Genomic DNA, 6,000 nt, shown 5'->3' on the forward strand with positions numbered 1-6,000 from the left:
AAAAAGCTTCTGCTCTGAACGTGCCTTTGTCTGGCAGTGCTGCACAACCATGGACACAGTTTTGTTTTGCTTCCTCTCCACATACCACCATGTCTCTGTAGACTTGCACTGACACTCCTTCCCCTCTCAGAATATGTTGACATCTTGATGTCTTCTCCATAGATTCACACTGACACAGCGTCAGGGACTTTGTGATGACACCGCAGCCCATGTTAGTGAATGGTGAAATAGCCCTGTCACAAGCTATATTATGAAATATCAAAACTGTTTAAAAGTGTAGTTTTCCATAAGAAAAAAAAAAAGAAAAAAAAAAGAAAACAAAGGGAAAAGAAATCTTGTGGGCTTTGAGCTTACCTTAAGGACTGATCTGCTCAGTTATGTACAAACAGGGATGCTTAATAGAGCACTGTGACCTTTGACAAATGTAAAGAAGAACTCAATGCCATAGGTTATCAAAAATCACAGTAAGTAGGAATGATATTCCTGACTTGTGACAACACCTCATAACATTTGCCTGATACGGGTACTTTAAAGTTCTGTATCTGGTACCAAATGTTTTCTTTTCTTTGTGAGAAACACAGTTGCTGGACTTGAACTGGCAAAAATCTATTTTGTTTTTCTTTTGGGCTTTTTCCTCCTTGGTTATGAGTATTCTTCATGCTAAATGCAGAACTGGATGTTCCTTTCAGAAATGGTGTCATAATGACTCCAGTGCACCCAGTTAATTTCTTCTGAAAACAACTCCAAAGTACACTATTAATTTCCACTGAAAATGATTTCAATGCTCGACAGGGTTTTGACAGTTTATTAATGAAGGCCTCCCTATGTATGGACCCAATTGGTTTCTCTGCTTTTCAGGCAGTTATGAGAATCTAAAATAGGTCAGGTGAAGGTGAGTGAGGTTGTCCAGGCTTTGCCTCTTCATTCCTCTTTTTAGCCATTAAAGATTGCCATCAGCTCCATGCAACAGTGAGGAAAACAATAGCTTCAGAAGAGGTGCAGCTGTTAAAGATAATTTTTCCTGCTACTATTTGGGACTGTCATTGGATCGGGGATGAGATAATTTGGACAAGTCAACAAGTTAAGACAAATAGTTTTGATTTCTTTGTTTGTTTATGAAAAGAAAAAAAGCACATTTGCTTAAGAATGTTGGAGAGGTGATTTTTGTTCCTTAATCCAAAAAGTGATTAATAGTAGGGCAGGCAGACGTGCAGTTGGAATTTGACCACACAGGACAGAGTTCACAAGACAAATTCAACCCTAGTTTAAGTGCTACATGGTCTAATGAGCCTCAGTATCTAGTTATTTTCTCAAATGTCTGCCTTGCAGACACCTCAGAGCTGGAATCGGAAAATCCAGCTGTGTTCTTGCTGCTTCTCACAACACAGCATAATTAGAACGTGCTGATAACTTTGTTGATGCATGAGAGATAAAAATCCATTCTACCTCATGCTGTTGGTAAAACCGTGGTTTCATCAGGAAAGAGAGCAGATACGAATTAAGAACAAACTGAAGAAGACAGTATCATTTTCACCAGCACACTTTTCTGACATCACCACCATCAGTGTGTGTTGTACACCGTTGCTTTGCTCTTGGCGTGGCATTAATCTCAGCTGTGACTCAGGGCTGCATGCTGCTTGGCACTGCAGAGAACAGAAGCACTCCATCCTTAGAAATCCTCACATCAAGAAGCTGCCTATCTAACGGCTCCCATTGCAGAGCTCTCCAGAAAGACCACCTGCTCCTCCACAGTCACGTCTCTAGAGAAACGTCGTGTCCCCTACTTGGTTTTTTTCGTGGGTAGAGAACATGACATGTAGCCAAGTGTTCCATGCTAAGAATTTCATGTTACATATTGTTGAAGATGACTGAAATAAGTTATGTACACATCAAAATGAGTGAACTTTTACCTCTTCTATTGCAAGCTATCCGTGACATCCTTGGAAATCATTGACTTCTTTGCTATTGACATTGGTGGGGGAAGGGGAAAAAGGTTCATCTTGCAGGAAATGCTGACTCAGAGATTTCTCAAGAAAATCTACTTTCTTAGCTGAAGAAGAAAGATTCATTATTTGCTCATCTCAGTGAAATCTAATTGTGATATTTATATTCTGTATTAATTTGATTCAGTAAAGATCTCCAACGTAGGCAAAGAAGCCAATCGTAATAATTTGTTCTGAAGCTTTTATTACTATTGTGTTTTGAATGCAGGTATTAAAACAGCAGTGGAGCAGCAGATGCCATACCTTGCATATTGCTAAAGATGCTACCTATGCAGTTCCTAAAAACACAAGCCCTTCTAATGGGAAGAAGCAGAAAAACTCCCAATGACTTCAGTTGAGTATAGATTTCAGGTGGCAAATAGAGTGGTGGTATTTTCTGAGGAATGGTTTATAGTAGCTTTGACTTCTCTTCTGTACTTTATAAAATACAGTTATATTCCATATATAAAAGTGTCTGCTTTGCATTAAAAGCAAGTTTTCTTTTTAAGTAAGTTGAATAAACCTCCTTAAATAGATGAGAACTGTTGGTACTGGGAGCTGTGACTTAGTGTACATTTTTTTAACATTTTCAAATACTTATTACAATTCCTACTTATTTTATAGCAATATCACACAATAAACTTTTCTTTTCTGATTAAGGGATTGAAAGAGAACTGAATTATAAACAGTATTAATATAAAAGGGAATTTCTATCCGGTGCTCTGTAGGCCTGAGTTTATTTGACCTTAAACAATCAGTCAGAAGAAGTCACATCAGCTGCTGTACACATTCCACATTACGGAGGAATTAAATTAAGCAGCTTTAATATCTGTGAAATGGCACAGGACTGAAAGAGAATCGTTCCAATTTATGGAATTTGTATCTGATTTACTAGTGCATGCCTAGCAATTCCAGAGTCACCAATCGCTTTAAGACCACCTCCAAAGTGTTTTTATCACTTACAGTAAATGTGCTAACATCGTGTTTTAATTAAACATTTAAAGTGCATCAAACAAATTTATTGATGCTGCCAGAAGAGGCAAAATGGAAGGCAAAAAATAAGGAATTCTGCTATTTGCAAAATGCCCTGGTGTATGCGTGATGGCGTGACCCCGGTAAGACTGCTCTCAAACATTCCAGCAAATGTCTATAAATTAACAACTGCTTCCCCTCCCCTCCAGTCCCTCCTTTTCCATCCCCAACCCCCAAATCGTGCTTTGTGCATAAAAACATGGCAAGAGCTTGTTGAAAGTCATTCAGCTATACTATCCAACGGTTGTGAACACTGCATTTATTTTTGCTCCTTGAATGCAAGCCTGATATTGAAATGATATAAAAGTCCCAGCAGCGCTTTATATTGATGTTGGCATTAAAAATGCTTTTTCTGTTAGTGAGAGAGAAGTTTCCCCCTTAAAAAAATAAAAGCCAATACCAGGCCTATCAAAACTTTATCATCCTGTTACCACTTGGGCACGGTATTAAATATTCAGAACTGGAGCTGGTTTTCATTAAAAATCCTTTTTCCTTCTGCACTGGGGATCGCAAACCCGCGACGGGTCCAGAATTCCTAGAATCCTTTAAAAAAGGGAAAAGTAGGCATGGCATTGCCATCACCTGCAAAGACACGCTTGGATTTCAGCCCCAGGCTCGTAGGACTGATGCGGGGCGGCAGGGGCAGAGGTTGGCCTGGGAGCACCGCTGGCCTCACCACCTCCTCAGTCCTGCTCATTGCTGCAGGATGGAGGACCTCGAGGAATGTGGCCCAACAGTTCAATGCGGAGAGGCAATCTGCAGAGGGCTATGTGATGATTTATGCTTTATGGCACCAAAACTACGGGCATGTGTTTTTTTTTGCGTACATAATATAGCTTGGGTTTCCTTAGGAGGGAAAAGTATTTTGTCTTCCTGAGTAACCATTTGTTTTAGAGACTGATGATGGTGGGCAGGTTCTCTTTCTTACATATCTGTTCCTACATATATCTGTTGTTGTATTTAGCTGTTCTCTCTTATGCAGTGGGTCATAATATGAACAGAAAGCATATTTCTGTACCAATCAGATGCACGCAAGCTGGTGCCTAGAGATAGGTGTCTAAGCAATTCTTGTTAAGGTCAGTTGTCTGCTAACAAGCTGATATACAAATGTAAAGTGCATTTCATTTATACTGTGTTATATTACATATCGTCTTCAATTGATTTTCTCCATTTTTTCAAACCGAATAGCTATAAACATCACATGACTGGAGAGGAAACAAGCAAGGAGCCCAATAGCTGCTGGATCTGCCAGGAAACTGGCAAGCAGAACTCGGAATGCTATGGCACAACTGAAAATGGCTATTGCTGGGAGACTGTGACTTTTATTCAGAAAAAAAAAAAAGAGGATGAACTAATGTTATCTCTAGGGATCAGAATCCTTATTTTTGCATGCCATTCAGTCACAGACTACATGGAAGACATTGTGGTGTCCAACACAGTCGGACAAGTATCTTAATGGTGGTAATTCACTGATGTGAGAACCACCACCAGCTATTCATCCTCTGTGATCTCCTGTCCTGTACCGACTCACCCCAGTTTGCAGGAGACAATCCTGACACGGGGTGTTTCATAGTTACCTCGTGGTCCACGTCTATTTTTGTATCTGTTGTCTCCTGCTTTATACTTAGCTCTTCTGGCATTCTAGAATTTGGTATAATGGAGCCCAATCAACGATGTGAGCTAGTGAGCAAGTAACACAGTGTGAATACGAGGAAATAATTGTGTCTTTCAGCAGGAAGGTGGAGACATTTTTCTAGAGAAAAGGAATAAAGGCCTCAGAAGAAGGGTGCAGCATTTCTCTTCACATCGCTTTATCTTGGATGATTTACCATTGTGTTCTAAGGGAGTGATTTTCAAAAAGAATGAATTTTGCATTAAATCCCAAGTATGGTTGCTGCAGAAGAGAAGATATTTGCCTATTCAGATGATGAGCTGGATGCATAAGTGATCGCATCAATGGGTAATGTGCACATTCACTCATAAGAAAAAATTTGCATGCCCTATAAAGACCTAAAAGTTGAACATCTGGCCTTTTCTGTGGCACCTCAATTTTGCTTCAATGTCTTCTATTCCTTGAAAGGTTTATTCCTAAAACCGTCAGATCATCACAGTCTTGATACAACATTCACTGCACACTGTTGGTAAATGAGCCGAGCTCAGCTGTGGTGGAATGACTAATTGCTTTGCATTAGAGATAGTTATGTTCACCAGGAAGTCCCTGAGTTGTACATGGCTGGACATGCATGGCAGAAAGACTGGTGCTGTTCTGCCGTGCACGAGGGACTGAGGACAGACCACTTTGTTATAATGGAAAAACCATTGATCTTCTGCAGCATCTAACTCTTCTATCTAGCTCTTTGATTTTGCAAATGTATAGTTATTATCAGTGTGAACCATGAGAAAAGCTTTTGGCCCTGCCTGTGATAGGAGAGCTGGAACTTCATGATCCTTGAGGTCCCTTCTAACCCAAGCCATTCTCTGACTGTATGTTTCTATGAAAAGTATGCCCAAAGTTGTACAAAGTAAAACATCTTTTCTCTCAGCTTTACCCTGCTGCCTATACATCCAACTGAAGTCCCATCCCTCTGGTCTGGATTCTGGGAAAGCCCAAGGCTGTGCCTGTCCGTAACACTGAATATTGTGATATTATTTTTCTGTGCTATTGCCTTGCAAGCATGGAGTGAAAATTGCATCTAACAAGAAAGACTGGTGGACCAGGCACTTCTCTTGTGTTTGCTGCGAGCTGGCTGCTGATGCAGATCGTTGGTTTGCTGTGGGCGTTCACTCCTCGGAGCGAGTCTTCCACATCTCATTGTCTTTATTTTTGTAATTTTGCCCTTGCCCCAACCACTCCAAATCCAGTTTGGGTTTGGGCTGTGCAGCTCCGATTATGAGTCACAGCAATATTCTCACACATCCTAGTATATTAGTTAGGGGACCTGTGAAACAGCAGTAGGACAGAAAGTTATTAGTTGAAATTCCCAAA

Source organism: Tetrao urogallus (assembly GCF_951394365.1).
Source record: "Tetrao urogallus genome assembly, chromosome: 12".
Classification (NCBI taxonomy): Eukaryota; Metazoa; Chordata; class Aves; order Galliformes; family Phasianidae; genus Tetrao; species Tetrao urogallus.